The following is an 18,101-nucleotide window of genomic DNA, read 5'->3' as shown; positions in this document are numbered from 1 at the left end:
CAAGAAGAAGATGAGTGAGAAGCCACAAGGAGGAATCCAAGACTTCTACAAGAAAGGGCCCGAGAGCTGAACAGAAAAAAAGAAACCCCAAAACCAGGCAAAAACCAAAATGGCAGCATGCAAGCTCGAAGGCAAGAATGCAAAGCAACGAGCAGTAGCCTCAACCTAGAAGCAGGCTAAGCAAGTGGCCCAACAAGTTGCCTGGAAAAAGAAAGTGAGAAGCTACCACCACGAAGAGAAGAAGGGTGATGGGCATGATATCACTATAATAGACACACCGAGCCTCACTCTCTACCTGCTCTTTGCTTCGTTTGCATAGCTTGCATATCCTTGCCACTAACAGAATGCCTGCTGCTTTTCCTACGTCAATCTGTACAGGGTGCGAGTAGACCCTCAGCGGCCCAGTCACTACTCTCAAACTATGAAGGGGGGGGGGGGGGGGGGGGGGGGGGGGGGGGGGGGGGGGGGGGAGGAAAGAAAGATTTTTTTACGTCTATTAGAGGACGACGAAGTTGGCCTATGAGGCAGATCAGATGTGTACGTGTGTGTCCTCCGTCCATCAGATGTACATGTGCGTGTCCTCCGTCCATCGGTTAAAGGACAAAAGGCCCATAAGGAAAATCATAGAGTCCCTGGAGAGCTGAGGTACATGATACACGAGAGGGGGGATGGAGCTCTATTACTAGGGGTAGAAATGCATGTCTATATGTTCAAGGTAATACAATCATAAGAGTGCATCAAACAAGCTAGCTCCATCCTGTACCAAATTGGGGGTGTAATACATGATACACAGGTGGCTCTAGGGTGAGAGAGCACCTAGTATGAATGCTGCTGGGTCTGCCATCATCTGGACTCGTCTCTCTTGGACAGCCTGTTAATGCCAAGTCTGGATCTCCTAGACCTGTCCGCTCTACAAACTCTATATCCTGGAGATACTGATCATCTCCTAGCTCTGATCATCTCAGAATGCTGTGCGGTGACGAATTCTTCTATGGGGGTGCTGGTGGGGTTGTGAGCTGCTGGAAGAAGACAGAATCACACCCTCTAATGATGCTGCTATGGGCTCTAACAGTGTCTCTCTATGTCGATGTATCTCCAGTAAGAGTGGGCTGTCATGTGAATAGAGTCTCATACTTGCCTCTCGTGCCCTAATATGCTCTACATGTGCATACAAACTGCTTCTCACTCTTCACCTCTTTGCATAGTTGACAAATCCACGCTGCTTAGGAACATGAACTACTTACTGCAGCTCTACTTGCCTCTATCTCTAGCCTGTGTGAGGAGGAAGAGGCTGTGTAGGTGTGATCCATTTCATCCTGATGTAGAGTTGCCATAAAAATCCTATATGAGGACTCTGTTCCTCTCACTGTGTGAGAGGTGGATGAGTGAGTCCATGTCATACTAAAAGGGTGGTAATCACTTTCCTTGTCAGCTGCTCACCCATGTGCTGCGAACCAGTGCATGACTTCTGAATACCAAGACCCCTGCTCGCTTGACTCTAAGAGCTGTCTAGATTCTCATTGGTCTATCTGGTGATAACTCACTCATCCTCTGGATAAAGCAGACGATCTGAAACAGCGCTTCAACTAACATGGGTGAAGTAGCTAGCTCCGTTCTAGAAATGTGATGGGGCACCACGGGCTTGCTATGGAGCAAGTGTGATATCATACATAGTGTAATCTCTCAATCTGTGTCCATGAAGCTATTCATAAGCTAGAGGTCCATACTACTGCAGCATCCATCAAAGCGGGGGTAACCGAAGTGTCAAAGAGCCACTCCTTGGTGTGGGGCTCCTGAAATGCCTGATGCCATCGTTGCTCTAGCTTCACCATCCACCGCGTCTCGGCATAGTCTGCATATCCTCGTCTCTAGAAATTTGACCTGCTCAGCTAGTCTCTATCTCAAGGAAATGTTACGAAACCTTGAGTTGGCCAATCACCACTCTAGAATGTGTAAGAAGTCATCCATGTATCTCGGTCACAGTTAACATACAGAAGAACTATATTGCTTCCATGAGAGCATATGGTACCGGGTCCAGCACGTGGAGGGTCTAGGAAGAGCAAGGAAGAACGGGTCAAGGTTCTTTGCGTAAGGTTCTATCTCGCAGCAGGTGCAAGGTGCAGGGCAGCAAGAGGTAGCACGCAGGGCAATTCATTTCTGCCTGTGTGTTAGGGTTTCGGGCATCAGGAGGCAGCCCGCAGGGAGATTCTCTCTCTGCAGGTGACTCAACAGATGCAAGGCAGCAAGAGGTGACGCACGCAGGGCAGCAAGAGGTGACGCAGCAAGTACAAGGCGCGGAGAGACTGCAGCAGGTTCAGTGCGCAGGTTGAAGAGGGCGCAGGTGCAGGACACGCAGAGGCTGCAGCAGGCGAGCTTCTCCCACAGAGGGGGCTGCGCAGGGGCCTGTCTGAGCCATGAGTTGACTCTGCTGGAGGGGGAGGGGGGGGGGGGGGGGGGGGGGGGGTGCATTTTTCGGCCACTGCACAGGACAGCGAGTGCAAGGTCTTCATTTGAGTTGCCTCGCTTTGCTTACGCCCGTAGTGGGCTGAATTGATGTATACACCCGCATCGGGGGGTTTGCCGAGCTGAGGGGGATACACCCTCGCTCGCCTATCCTTGTTTTTGGATAGGTTTCTAGTGTGCCCTGCCCGCATGGACTCAGCCGAGCCAGAGCATCGAGCTATATCCGCATCGCCAATGGAGGCCATGAGCGCATCGCCAATGGAGGCCATGAGCACTTCGCCAATGGAGGCCATGATCATTTCGCCGATATGTAAGCCCCATAAGAAGGCAATTTGCGCTCACAACAAGCGGATAACACAAATGGAAAGGGAGATGAAAGAATGGAAAGCAGAGACGGAGGGTGGAAAGAGAAGGCCAACCTTCTTCAAATGTTTCTTAATGAAAGCGCACAACGGAAGAAGGAGAAAGAGGACTTGCACGCAGAGCTACAAGCATTTAAGGCGGAATCACATGCACTTAGAGAATACGTCACAGCCCTCAAGTGAGAACTTGCGAATAGAGTAAGCAGTGGACTGGAAGAAGGGGAATTTCAGCCCTTGGTGATAGACGAGATCAAGGTCATCAAGGAGCAGGTACGGATGATCACAGAGGAGGAGAAGCAGAAGGTGGTAAAGACCATCTTCGTGGATGGATGTGATCACGAAGACACAGAAGAAGGCGGATGAGGCCGAGAAATGGATAGAAGTCACTAAGAAAGGGAAAGGGAAAGAAACCACATCCGTCCCCACTCCTACAATCATCAACATGACTATAGAAGAAGAGCAACGAAGGAAAACTAGAGCATTGCATATAAGAGTAACCGGTCTAAAAGACCGAGATCATGTGGAAGGGGAAGTTGAAGAACTTCTCCGCATGATGGGTAGTGAGGCTACTCATACAAAGGCGTGGAGGGTAGGGAAGAAAACACAAGGCAATGGGGAGACTTCAAAGGGGAGCTTTAATCATCCGTTTCCCATCCATGGAGGCAAAGAAGGACTTCTTGAAGAAGCGCCCTACACTAAAGAAAACGGGCATATTCCTTGGAGATGACCTCACTCTCACACAGCTGGCGCATATGAGAGAGGTAATGCTAGAGATTCAAGCAGCAAGGGAGAAGGGAAAGACGGCCTTCTACAGAGATGGCCCAGTGGTGATTATAGAGCGGTGCTCCACATGACGGTGCGAGACCTATGGGACCACACTCAAAGTTGCCACCTGGAATTGCAATGGATCTATGCGACTTGATGTGGGTGCCTTTGAGGATAGTTATACGGAAAGAGACATCGTCTTCTACTCTGAGACACATCAGGCACCGGGGCAATCTATGCCTCATATTAGTGGATATAGATGGGAGACAGCCTGTAGACGAGACGCGATCAGAGCATAGAGGGCAAGGCTCAGGAGGAGTGGCAGTGTTATTCAGGGAGGAGTTGCAGCCATTGATACATATAGCCCGCAGGGATGAGCAAGCTAGGTACATGTGGGTGAGATTGAGAGCGGAGACAGGCAGATATCTTTACATTGCTATTTGCTACTTTCCCTCGAGTACGTCAGTGTATGCACCACCCAGAGGACAGTCCCCCTTCTCTATTCTGGATGATGACATATGGGAGTTCTCTAGAGATGGTGACATCATCATTCTAGGGGATTTCAATGCTAGGACTGCCCATCATCAGACAGTATTTTATGATACTTCAGAGGAGATGCTGAGAGAGTTGGATGTTGCAGAGACGGGCCTATCCAGACTATCACAGGATGGAGAACACACTGAGTATGGACGACACTTGATAGACATGGGGACTGCACATGGATTGGTCATCTTGAATGGCCTACAGAGATTTCCCGCTGCTGGGGGTTTTACGTGCTTTCCACACAGACATGGAGCCAGCACAGTGGATTATGTCATGGCACAGCCGAGCCTCATCTCTAGTATCCACGACCTCACAATTGGACCCAGACCTATTGGTGTGGCAGTGGACCATGCTCTTGTGTCTCTGACCATTTCTTTTCAGTTTAGTATAGCACACAGGCGACGGGCAGCAGCCCCTACTCGCTACACCTTTACACGGGAGACGGACTCTGTATACATAGATGGGATCTACAGACGCCTGTGCACAGAGGATCCAGGGCGACCTCTGGAGGAGCTTACTACTATACTGACACAGACACTACATGATGCAGCAACAGAGGCATACCCACATACCCAGCCTGAGCAGAGAAGCCGTTCGGAAAGCATGCCCTAGAACAGCTGGCATGATTAGGAATGCCGGGACACTAGAGCTAGACTTCAGAAGGAGGTGCTTTTGGGAGACATCACTCACAGGCAGTCACAGATTGACTTCCGACGCCTAGTGCGGCGGAAGAAGAGGGCTTTTTTGGCTCGCCTAGAGCAGGATCTATACCAGCTATTCTTGAGTCAGGATCACGTGAGGCATGGAGGCTCTTTCATGAGCACCCCCCCCCCCCCCCCCCCCCCCCCCTACCATCACTTCTACAGAGGCTTGGGGCCAGTATGCATCATCTTTGTACACAGTTCCTGAGCAGCCCCCCCTTCCCAACCCCCCCGATCCATGCCCACACACATGTGCTTTTTTCACCGCTAAGATGGCGAGGAAGGCCATTGACAGGATGAGGACTGGGAGAGCATATGATCATGATGGCCTAGTGGCTGAGCATTTCACGCATGCCAGAGATGTACTAGCAGAGCTTCTAGCGGTTATGTTTAACCGTGCCATGTGTGAGGGCTTGCCTGATACTTGGAGCCTATCTACTATTGTACCCATCTTCAAGTCGGGAGACCCCATGGAGACTGGGAACTATCGCACTATCATGATTGGACACACATTGGCACGGTTGTACGCATCTATTCTTGAGCAGCAGCTGAGTAGATGGGCAGAGAGGGAGGGGATACGCGCAGCCGGGCATGCAAGTTTCAGGAGGGGTTTTTCTACTCTGGACCATATCTTGACACTCAGAGCCATCATTGAGGAGGGCAGAGCGCATGGGAGACGGATCTATTGTAGCTTTGTGGATTTCCGCAAAGCATTTGACACAGTGCCCAGAGCTAGATTGATGCGCAGATTACAGCAGATGGGAGTACCCAAAGAGCTCATTTGGGGGGTCATGGCATTATACAGGTCAGTAGTGGGACATGTACGCACCCCAGAGGGTCTATGCACACCGGTTTACTCCACTATTGGGGTGAAGCAGGGCTGCCCGCTCTCTCCTACTCTATTTGGTATGTATGTAGATGAGGCTTCTGACTACATTGAGAGAGATGGTGATAGAGGTACACAGCTGGCAGGGACATGGATTCCACTATTGTTATATGCTGAAGATATTGTGTTGATCTCCAACTCTCCGGAGGGGATGCAACGTCACTTGGATGCTTTGCATAGGTTTGCCCAAGAAAGTGGTTTGTCCGTGAAGCACTCAAAGAGACACATTACACGAGGAAGCTGGACGAACTCGGCTTGCTGCTGCTCGCACCTCTCCCCCTTGCGCCATCGCCCTCCCTCACTCCCTCGCGCTGCTCTCCCGCTTGTCCACCTCGCGCTACCCCCTTCCCCTCGCGCTACCCCTGCTGCTGTCCGCTGCACTGGCAGCCCGCAGCTGCCCGCTGCCCAGCTCAGCCAGCTCTCCCTGCCGCTCCCCCCCCCCCCCCCCCCCCCCCCCCCCCCCCCCCCCCCCCCCCCCCCCCCCCCCCCCCCCCCCCCCCCCCCCCCCCCCCCCCCCCCCCCCCCCCCCTCGCGCTGCCCCCCGTTGCTGCCTGCTGCCCAGCCAGCCTGAAGCAGTTCCCGCAGTCAACCACGCCAGCCCGCCCCCTCCCACTGTCCGCCCCCCTCGCATGCTTTTTACCGTTAGCCTTCTCCCTCTCCATTCTTGCTTGACGGGCGTCGCCAGCACCATTGACGTGCTCGGTCCAACAGGTCTTCCCCCCCTTTTTTCGTCGACGATCCTCCGCCTTTTCTTTACCAGTAGCAGACACAAATGGCGGCTCATGCTCCACCGCAGAGGGACTCCAATGAAGCCCCCTCGCCCGACCCCGCTGAGCCCACCATTCGACTTGCTCTTACGCCGGCAGAGCAAGCGAGCCTTGCCACAGAGGTAGAACGCTTACAGGCGACTTCTGTCATCTGCAAGGTTCTCGGCACTCGTCCCAGCAGAGGAGAGCTGCGAGACCTTCTCCAGGCCCGCCTCCTCGCAGAGGTGGGCAAGATCTTGGATGTCCAGATTCTCGGACGGGGGTACTACCAGATTGAGTTCGAGACTTCCGAGATGGCCTCCAAGGTCATAGCTATGAGTCCATTGGCCATCCGAGCATCACGCGCCCACTTTCGACAGTGGCGACATGGTTTTGAACCGTCTTCGGATGTGCTAGTAGAGGAGGCGGACATCCCCATCTCAGTCTGCTTTCCGGGTTTACGGAGGGAGTACCTTCCACTTCTCTCCACGATTGGCTCCGCCATCGGAACTGTCCTGGAGACACCTCGTACGGCAGCATCAGTAGCTGCCAAGGCGGCTGGCATCCCTTCAGTTCGAGTTTTGGTCAAAGATACCCACACGCTCCCGAAGGTCATCCTTCTGCCTCGGGTGAGTGGGGGTTGGTTTAGACAGAGTGTGGAGTACTCGGGTCTCCCGAACCAGTGCTTCATTTGCAGACAGACGGGCCACCTAGCGAAGGCCTGTCCACGGAGGAGACCACGACCCGCACCCCAGCCTCAGCCCCAGCCTGCCAAGGCTGGGCCGCAGCCACAGCCAGCGACACAGAGCACAGATTCAGCGCCACCCTCCGAGCCTGGGGCTCCAGCGGAGGAGGGGTGGCAGCAGGCCTGTGGCCGTCGACGCCGGGGGCCACAGCGACAGCCTGGCACTCAGAGTGGCCCCCAGGTGCCTACTCAGCAGCAGTGGGTTCCCACGGGGAACCGCTTTGGTCCTCTTGAGCAGGAGGAGCCCCCTACGCCAGCCACCACCTCCGCTTCACCCTCGCTAGCCGCTCCGCCTTCCGATCTCCCCTCCTCCTCCTCATACCCTCCCCCGCCCTCTGCTACCGCTCACTCCCCACCTCGCCCCCCCCATGTCTCTGCCGCCCCACCCCGCTTCTCCTCTCCCCCCCCCCCCCCCAGCCCCTTCTCCCCCTCCTCCTGCTTCAGTACCACAGTCGGCTCAGGAGACTGGACCCTTGCCGGCCGCCAGGAGATCTCTTGGCAGCGCCTTCGCCACGAGTCGCCTAGCGAGAGAGGGTCAGCCCTTCATGCGGCCCCCACTGCAGATTCAGACTTCTCCTCTTGCAGCTATCCCTCGTGGTTTGACGAGCTTTGACCTCCGACGCCGCTGGGATTTCTTCGATTACGGGTTTACTCGTTTTCTTGGCGATTCCGCAGCAGACCACGAGGCAGCCTGCTTCAGAGTCCACGCTTTGTTCCTCGCCGCTAGGGGGACAGAGGCCTTGGACTCAGCAGTTGGTTTCTCCTTCCCCCTATGTGGCAGGACTGAGACAGAGTGGTCCCTCGACTCAGTGGTGGGATGGTTGCATACACAGGTTGTCGAGTTCTCTCACCACATGGGAGAACTTGGCATTACAGATTTGCTGCAGACTTTGTGGCCACTGGCCAAGTTTGCGGTGACACCCCCAGATTCTGCAGGATGTAGACACATTGTGGTGTACTTTTTTGCTGATACGCAGTGTTTGCCTTGCTATGTATTCATTCATGAGGACTCCTGGACAGAGGAGGTTGCTTTACGCACGGCTCGCTCTACTTGGGCTTGGACCAGGCACTCACTGCAGTCTCGCCTATCTAGAGGACGCTCGGATGCGGATTACTCCCCATCTAAGCCTGCTTCGAAGATAGCTCGTCTTGCTGCTGTGGCAACATCTGTTCTCTCTCGCTCCCCATGAGGATCGTCTCGTGGAACGTGCAGGGACTAGGTGGGCCCCAGTTTCAGCGACAGCGGGGCCGATTGCGTCAGGAGCTTCAGCGTTGCCTTGTGGGAGGAGAGATTGATCTCCTTATGCTTCAGGAGCAACATTTGTCTAAGAGCCGCATTCGGCGATGTGGTCAGATTTTGCGTGGACGCTATGATACATTTTGGTCAGCTGCTTTTGGACCTGGAGGCATCCAGGGTGGGGTATGTATGACTATTGCGGACTCATTACAACAGGCCATTGTGGGCAAAGGGATTATTGTACCAGGCAGGGCTCAGTGGATTACTATGCAGGTTCAGGGTAGCCTTGTGGGTTTCCTGAACATCTATGCGCCTAATCTGGCGAGTGCTCGTGCAGAGTTTTGGTCACAGATTGTTGAGTCTTTGCCACAGGTTGACCAGTGGTGTGTAGGAGGGGACTTCAACATGTTGGAGGACCCTTCTGACAGGATCGGAGGCAGCCATGCTACTTTGCATGGAGTCGAGTTAGCAGCTTGGGAGAGGTTTTGTATGACGTTGAGGGTCTCGGATACATGGCAGCATTCTGGCTTTGTGAGGCCTCCAGAGAGTCTTGCCTTCTCTAGATCGGACCGCAGAGTGGGAGGAGTGAATCTATCGCGCATAGATCGCTTCTACACTAGTGACCACTTCAGTGACTTGGGGGGATCAGTGGGCATCCTGGCAGGGACATCCTTCTCGGACCATGCACCAGTGATCCTCACAGTGGCAGACAGGCAGAGGAGTGGGAGCACGATGCTTCGCATCCCAAAGCGGGTCTTGTTGGACTCGGCACTCAGAGAGAGGGTCGAGGCTCTATGGACAGAGGGCATGGACAGCCAGGCTCCACCTGCAGACAGAGTGGCCTCAGGCCTAGCTCAGCTTAGCCACTTCTTTCTCCAGGAGTCTTTGGCTCGACGGGCTGCAGCGAGAGAGGAGGAGCAGCGTCTCAGACGAGGCATTGCTTCACTACAGAGGATGCAGGAGCAGCATCCAGACAGTCCATGGTTGGAGGAGCAGCTACAGCAGGTTCGACAGGAGCTTGCTTGCACAGAGGAGAGGCGCCATGAGTTTGCCTTCCACCGACAGGCATCTCAGTGGACTCAGGTGGGTGACAGAGTGACAGGTGTTTTTTTTGAGACAGTGGGACCTCGGCACTCGCATGCCAAGGTCAATCAGTTGAGGAGATCCGATGGGTCAGTTGTTTGTGAGCCAGAGGATATGCGTGCAGTTGCTACTGACTTTTACCGTGAGCTACTGTCGGCTGAGCCCGAGTCAGAGAGACAGGATGCATGCAGGGAGCAGGTCTGGGCACAGATGCCTTGTCTTGTGACTGAGGAGATGCGGCAGAGGCTTGAGTTACCTCTTCAACTTGAGGAGCTGCACACGGCCCTTAGGGCCCTCCCTCGTGGTAGCTGTCCAGGTGAGAATGGGCTGACTTTCACCTTCTTCTTGGAGTAATGGGACCTGCTTGGCCCAGATCTTTGTAGTGCCTTTCAGTACATTCTACACACAGGAGTGATGCCGGATAGCATGAGTGAGGGCTTGATTTACCTCATTCCAAAGGAGGGTGGCTCCTTGGATGAGATTCGACAGTGGCGTCCCATCACCATTCTCAACTCAGCCTACAAAATTCTTGCCAAGGCTCTGAGTTTGAGGATTCAGCCACTTTTGGAGAGCCTTATACATGGGACTCAGACAGGTTTTGTCAAGGAGCGCAGTATCCTTGACAACATCTTCACTTTTTGGGAGGCTTCTGCCCTTGCACGGCTCCGTGGGGAGGACCTTGTGATTCTTCTTCTCGATTTTGAGAAGGCATACGACAGAGTTGACTGGGACTTTCTAGAGGGCACGCTACGTAGGATGGGCTTCTCAGAGACTTGGATCAGAGGGGTGTCAGCTTTGTACAGGCAGGCCCACAGTCAGGTGCTTTTGGCAGGAGGTAGAGGTGAGCGCTTCATGCTCACACGATCGGTCAAACAGGGTTGTCCTCTTGCCCCCTTTCTCTTTCTGTTCTATGCGGAGGCCATGAGCAGATTTTTGGTGTCACAGCAGGTTGGTTTGAGGGGCTTAGCACTCCCTATACGGGGAGATGAGCTTCTGGACGCTGAGTTTGCCGACAACTCAGCCTTGTACTTAGAGGGCCAGGAGGCCAATTTACACAAATGTGGGCAGGCCTTGGAGACCTTCTGCTGTGCATTGGGTGCACTGATCAACTGGATAAAGACAGTGGCTTTCTCAGTTGGTAGTGCTCCTGAGCCAGATTGGATGCCAGGAGAGGGTTTCAGGTGGATTCCTCCAGGGACTGCAGTTCGGTACTTGGGTTGTCAGGTTGGTTTGGATTTGTCCCCCGAGCAGCAGATTGCTCCTCTTCTCCGGTCCATCAGGAGAAAGCTGTTACATTGGAGCTCAGCACGACTTTCGCTGGCTGGTAGAGTAGTAGTTGCCAACCAGGAGTTGTTGGTGACTATGTGGTACATCACTTCTTGCTGGATCTTCTCGAGTTCTTGCATCAGCCAGGTAGAGAGGTTGATCAGGAACTTCCTTTGGTCTGGTCGCGACACTCAGATTGCCCGAGCCAAGGTGGCTTGGTCGGTCATCACACTTCCTTGTTCTCAGAGAGGGCTTGGGATCATTGATCCAGCACAGCAGAGCAGAGCCCTTCTTGGGAAGTTCGTCGTCAGAGGAGGACTTCCAGGCGAGGAGCCCTGGAAGGAGTTCTTGTTGCAGAGGCTTCGTGCCAGGGTGCCTCAGTCAGGAGGCCCTTGGCAACCTTCGACCAGATGGATCTTTACAGAGTTGCGCCGAGTTGGTTTGAGCAGGAGACTGGAGGACCGATTCGCTGTGAGTTTGCTTCGTTCTTGGGAGCTATTGCGGCGTGGCCTAGAGCAGCGGCAGCCGACGTGCACGGAGGAGCGCCTACGGCAGCCCCTCGTCTGGAACCCCATGGTTAGCACTCAGAGAGGCCACTTGGTTGGGAGTAGGCCTCATGTTTCTTGGGGTCCCATGGCAGCAGGTCCAGCGCGCTCTCTAGGTGACTGGCTAGAGTTCACAGGTTTGTCAGAGGAGGTGCAGGTTGTCCAGCTACAGGGCATGAGAGGGGTTCAGAGCATGTGTCAGGACATCTCAGAGTCAGTTCCAGCTGATTGGCTCACGTCTCTCGAGCCAGTAGCACCCCGGTGGATGGGAGCCTTCACACGACTGGAGGTTCTCATTTCAGTCAGGGCTTGCTCAGAGACTGTCCCAGCCCTGTTCTTCGAGCTTCAGGGTGGGGGACGATTACAGAGAGTTGCAGTAGAGGCCCCGCAGGTAGCAGAGTGTTGTTTCCAGAGGATCCGAGTTGTGGGCATCTGTGGGAGGAATTGCGTCATAGACCCTAACCCAGCAGCTCTTGAGACAGGACACTGGAGGCTATGGGCTTGGGAGTGCTGTCCACTGGCACGAGTACAGTGGGATCCTAGGGAGTGGCTATGGAGGGACCCATTCTCTTCTGCAGACTGCCCAGGAGTCCCTTTCTTTCAGTACACTGTTCGGCTTGGACGTCATATACTTGCAGCACAGAGAGAGGCCCGCCCCGCTGCAGCACGTCATTGGCAAGAGGAGGGTCTCACAGTTGAGTTCTTGGCAGCTTTTTGGCAGAGGCTGTGGGACTCCAGACAGCCGAGGCGCGTCACCTTGTTCCAGTGGTTGGTTGCACACAGAGCCACAGCAGTAGGGAGCTGGCTTGTACATAGTGGTCTCTCGGCCGCATGTACAGCCTGTGACCAGTTGGTGGAGAGTCAGCGACACTGTCTTTGGGACTGCCCCTCGGCCTAGCAGGTGTGGCTACGAGTTCTTCGGCTGATGCCTGCCCTCTCCACGGCTCGACAGTACAGTTGGGGGGCGGCGGCTTGGTCCACCCTCACGGGCCCGGCACTTCAGTTTGAGCTATCTTCCACCAGCAGGATGATAATGATACAGGGGGGTCGACCTACACTCCAGCCTGCTACAGACCTTACTCCACAGGAGTGGAGCAGTGAGAGAGCGGAGTGTTGGGAGCTCATCAGCGGCCTAGCTCTCTGGTTCATCTGGCGGGCCCGTTGTTTCCGCATCTTTGAGGCTCGCCTTGTACCACCAGCGGAGACTGTTCGTGACTCTTGGCTAGAGCTGATCCACACTCTCAGAGGACAGCTTGAGGGACTACAGGGCAGCTCCAACCGCATGCGGGAGCGCCGCGAGGCTTTCCTTCGTCTCTGGCGCCCTGGGCCGTTTTACTCCATGGTCCAGGGGGTGCTCAGATGGCACTATTGTCCACCTGTGTGGCTTTTCCCTCCTCCCATCTCTTGATTTAGCCCCATTGTATATATGCTGTTTTTTTCATTGGGAGAGTCTCCCCATCATGTTTGTTGTAGCCCTCTCTTGCAGAGGTGGATGTAGCCCTATGGGCAGCTTTCATTAACTAATAGAAGGATCTTTTTCTCGGAAAAAAAAAAAAGTGGTTTGTCCGTAAACCTTGGTAAAACCAAGGTCATGGTATTTAATACCACCCCACAGTGGATTAGGAGATCAACACCTGCCTTCACATACGGCCAGGAGAAGGTGGAGTATAAAGATGCTTACACTTACCTTGGAGTGGTTTTTAGTGGGCCAGCATTTTCATTAAGGAGGGCAGCAGAGACTAGATTGACCAGAGCCCATGCAGCATTGGGTAGATTGGAAAGGATGTGTTCACAGGTTCAGTTTCAGGAGCCTCGAACGAAGCTCTGGCTCTTTGACACTCTAGTGGCTTCTGCATTGCTTTATGGAGCTGAGATTTGTGGACCTTCACTGGATCATCATGGGAGGACGGGCCGCAGTGATGGATGGGGGGACATGGAGAAGCCTTTGGTCTCTATGATCTCGCGGCTCATTAGAGCCAAGGCTTTAGTACCACGTGCTATTGTACAAGTAGAGCTAGCTGCCCCCCCACTGGTGGTTGAGGCGCTCACCAGATCTGTCTCCTTCATGCACCGCATATGGGAAGTTCCCAAAGACAGATAAGATATGCACGCCTTGCACTTGAGTCCTCTCGACAGTTAGCCATGTAGGGAAATACAGCATGCTGGTACGGGGAGATGACATCATGGTTTCAGATGCATGGGTTCAGCATAGACAGATTGCCCCCCTTCCAGTACTCACTGGATGCGCCCTCTTTGACTCTTACACAGTCCGAGGTAACCAGGCTCATTCGCCAAGATTTGACTCAGCTAGACACCAAGAGGACATGGATACAACCAGCACAAGAGCTAGGCACGAAGATGGCTTTCTACAGAGAGCATCTCCTCCAGCTTACGGAGGATGGTTTTGTGACGAGGCCCAGCTACATGGACACCCACTTGTCTCATGGAATACGATGTGCTATTGGCCAGATTCGCACATCTTCACACCAACTGCGGATCGAGACCGGGAGAAACAACGGAATACCAGCAGAGGCCAGGACATGCCCCCTGTGTGACATCGAGCCTGAGACAGAGTTGCACTACACATGCCACTGCCCCGTCTACTACGAGATACGAGGTCGCTTCCATTGCTTGTTCAGAGAGGGCTTTGGACCATTCGCTAGAGTCATGCGGTACGAGGATCAGAGATGCCTGGGTTTGTTTTTGCTCGAGCTGCGCAGACACAGAGAGAGAGCCTGATGAGAGGAGAGGCTAGCCAGTCTCAGAGACAGATCACAGACTTCTTTAGAGCTGCCACTGGACACCCGGAGGAGTTACTACCACAGCAGAGCCCGTCGCTTTACACCAGAGGCATACTAATCGACCGAGCGACTGAGCTAGGGAGATCCAGACGCCCACAACTGCGGAGGACTACACAGCATCGACGGAGGCTGCATCAGAGGATCCGGATCACTTTGGCTCGACATGCACGACGCCCGATCAGACTACTGACCATGGAGGAGATTGATGAGATCCGCCAGCGACCGATGCTGGATCTCCTGTGATTTACCTATCCCAGCTAGTTGTTTAGCTGCTTAGTCCACACCTAGCAGTTTAGGATTCCGTAGTATTTTATTTTGTCATTTTGTCATCTTGTTACTCTGACTTTGTATCAGATCCACCACATTGTAACTTTTTGGTCTCATAGGTCACTTTGGCCTTTTGAAGACGTTAATATAACATTTCATTTCTCTCTCCCGCTTCCTCTGCTGCCCATGTGCTCCCGCTTCCTCTCGCCCCCCGCTGCTGCCCCTGTGCTCCCGCTTCCTCTCCCCCCCCGCGCTGCTGCCCCTGCGCAGGTGAATCTCTCCCTCTCCCGCCCCGCACCCGCACCCCTGCCCCTGCGCTCCCGCTCCCTCTCTCTCTCTCCCTCTGTTCTGCACCCCCCCTGCTCGCGGCTGCTCTGCACCCGCCCTCGCGCGCTCTGCAACCCGCTCCCCGAAAACCTAACCTTTGCTTTTCCCCCCCCCCGGCCCCCGGGCGTAGAGAGAGAATGGCCCCTTTTGCACGAGCGTAGAGAGATGAGGGAGTTGTAACGTAGAGAGAGTGGTCTTTCCTAGCGTAGAGAGAGAGAAAGACATTTAGACCTAGAGAGAGAGTGGATGGATTTGAGGGGTAGAGAGAGAATACGTAGAGAGAAAAAATCCGAGAGCGTAGAGAGAGAATAGGCCTATCCACGTAAAGAGAGAGAAAAAAAAGGGACGTAGAGAGAGAAAAAAAAAAAAACGCGACTCTTTCTCTCTCCAGTACCCCCTCTCCCCCCCCCCTTTGTCGCGGCCTTTCAATCATGAGAAAGCCGAATAGCAAGGATGACCCGATGGAGGATGCCATCCAAAAATGCAAAGAAGAACTGAGCAAGTCCATCTGCAAGATCAACTGCCACCTCTTAGGTACTATTAACGGCTTCGACGCACGCGTGGCAGCACAAGAAAGCACGATACGTATACTCGAAGATCGCGTGAAGGCCCAAGATGAGGAAATCGCACTACTCAAGAAAGAGCTTGCAGAGGTGCGATCGCAGAATGTCCTCGAAGAGAGAGAACTTCAACCCTCTGTCATTGAAGAGCTTAACACGATCAAGGAACAAGTACGGGCCACCTCGTGGGTAGATGTCATCACAAAGACCCAACAGAAAGCAGAAAAGGCCGAAAATTGGATCGAGATTGTCAAGAAAGGGAAAGGCAAGGAAATAACTCCCACCCCCACACCAACCATCATCAACCTGACACTCGAAGAGGAGCAAAGGAGACGTGTGCGAGCCTTACACGTAAGGGTATGTGGCCTTAGAGACCAAGATAATGTAGATAAAGAGGTGAAAGAACTCATGACCTTGATGGTGGTCAACAAGCAGACGCATACAGGGGCTTGGAGAGTGGGCACTAAGAAAAGTGGGAGCAACGGAGAAACCTCGAAGGAAAGGGCACTCATTCTCCGCTTCCCCTCCATGGAAGCGAAGAAAGACTTCTTGAAGAAGAGAGCGACTCTAAAGAAGACGGGCATCTTTCTTGGAGATGACCTCACCCTCTCACAGATTGCTCATATGCAAGAAGTAATGCCGGAAATAAGAGCAGCAAGGGAAAAGGGGAAGATTGCCTTTTACAGGGATGGAAAGGTGGTGATATTGGAGCGACTCTCCGCATGACGGTGCGAGACCTATGGGACCACACTAAAGATGGCAACCTAGAATTGTAACGGGTCACTCCATCTTGATGTAGGGGCCTTTGAGGATAGCTTTATGGGGAGAGACATCATTTTCTACTCTGAGATGCATCAAGCACCGGGACAATCCATGCCACAGGTGAGCGGATATAGATGGGAGACAGCCTGTAGACAAGAGACCAGATCGGAGCATCGAGGACGGGGCTCAAGGGGAGTGGCAGTTCTATTCAGGGAGGAACTGCAACCAATGATATATATAGCACGCAAGGATCAACAGGCTAGGTACATGTGGGTGAGGCTCAAGGCAGAGACGGGCAGATACCTCTACATTGCTATTTGTTACTTTCCTCCTAGTACGTCAGTATATGCATCACCTAGAGGACAATCCCCCTTTGCTATTTGGATAATGACACATGGGAGTTTTCCAAGGATGGTGACATTATCATACTAGGGGATTTCAATGCCAGGACTGCCCACCACCACCAGACAATATTTTATGATACTTCCGAAGAGATGCTCAGGGAGCTGGACGTCACAGAGATGGGTCTATCCAAACTATCACAAGATGAGGAATACACTGAGTATGGTAGATACTTGATAGATATGGGAACCGCACACAGATTGGCCATTGTGAATGGCCTACAAAGATTTTCGACAACCGGAGCTTTTACTTGCTTTCCACACCGACATGGTGCAAGCACAGTGGATTATGTTATGGCCAAGCCAGGTCTCATCCCATTCTTTCAGGATTTTATGGTCGGCACTAGGCCAGTTGGAGTAGCAGTTGATCATGCTATCGTGTCTTTCACTTGACCTTTCAATTCAGCACAGTTCCATTAGGTGGGGTCCCCATACACACTCGGTATACCTTCATGAGGGAGACGGATTCTGTGTATATGGATGAGATATACAGGCAGCTATGCACTCAGGAGCCAGGACGGCCACTAGATGAACTCACTCAGATTTTGACAGAGACGCTCCATGATGCAACATCAGAGGCATACCCCCACAGCCAACCCACACGGAGATGATCTGGGAACATGCTCCAGAACAGTTGGTATGATGAGGAGTGCAAAGAGACGAGGATCAAACTACAGAGGGAAGTGCTCACGGGTATTACTGCACATCGACAGTCACGGATTATCTTTCGCCGCCTAGTGCGACGAAAGAAAAGGGCCTATCGATCTCAGCTAGAGCGGGATCTATATCAGCTATTTATAAGTCAGGACTCAGGCGAAGCATGGAGGCTATTCCACGAGCATTCACCACCACCCGCAGTCACCTCCACTGAGACATGGGGGGAATATGCCACATCTCTCTAACACAGCATCAGGGCAACCACCTCTGCCGGACCCACTAGAGACATGCCCAGAGACATGTTCTTTCTTTACTGCCGAGAGGGTAAGGAAAGCCATTGACAGGATGAAGACAAGGAGAGCGCATGATCATGATGGTCCGGTAGCAGAGCACTTCATCCATGCCAAGGATATGCTTGCAGAGCTCTTGGCTATGATGTTTAATCGAGCCATGTATGAAGGCTTCTCAGAGACCTGGAGTATGTCTACGATTGTGCCTATTTTCAAGTCAGGAAATCCCATGATTCCCGCGAATTATCGCACCATCATGATTGGCCACACATTAGCTAGGTTGTATGCATCCGTCCTTGAGCAGGAGCTGAGTAGATGGGTAGAGCGAGAGGGAATAAGAGCACCAGGGCAAGCAGGTTTCAGGAGAGGTTTCTCCACTCTTGACCATATTCTGACACTCAGGGCTATTATTGAGGAGGGTAGACACCATGGCAAGAGAATCTATTGTAGCTTTGTGGATTTCCGCAAAGCTTTTGACACAGTGCCGAGAGCCAGACTTATACACAGACTACAGGACATGGGTGTGCCTATAGAGCTGATAGGGGGTATTCTAGCTCTATACAGGACAGTGATGGGACGGGTACGCACCACTGAGGGAATGTCTGACATGGTCCACTCTACTATTGGAGTAAAGCAGGGATGCCCACTATCCCTGACTCTTTTTGGGATGTAAGTGGATGAGTTTTCAGACTAT

The 18,101-nt window shown here is 53.2% G+C and overlaps 1 protein-coding gene across 2 annotated transcripts in view; it reads right to left on the bottom strand.

Annotated features, from left to right (window-relative positions):
* LOC147443363 (peptidyl-tRNA hydrolase, mitochondrial-like) overlaps positions 1 to 18,101 on the bottom strand; it is a 143,008-nt gene that overhangs the window by 53,061 nt on the left and 71,846 nt on the right. The gene's annotated exons all lie outside the window — the stretch shown is intronic.

The sequence above is a fragment of the Adiantum capillus-veneris genome, chromosome 14, assembly GCF_014529385.1.
Source record: "Adiantum capillus-veneris isolate H3 chromosome 14, ASM1452938v2, whole genome shotgun sequence".
In the NCBI taxonomy this organism is placed as follows: Eukaryota; Viridiplantae; Streptophyta; class Polypodiopsida; order Polypodiales; family Pteridaceae; genus Adiantum; species Adiantum capillus-veneris.
Note: the sequence above shows the minus strand (reverse complement) of the source record. Positions and strands in the feature narration are given on the sequence as shown.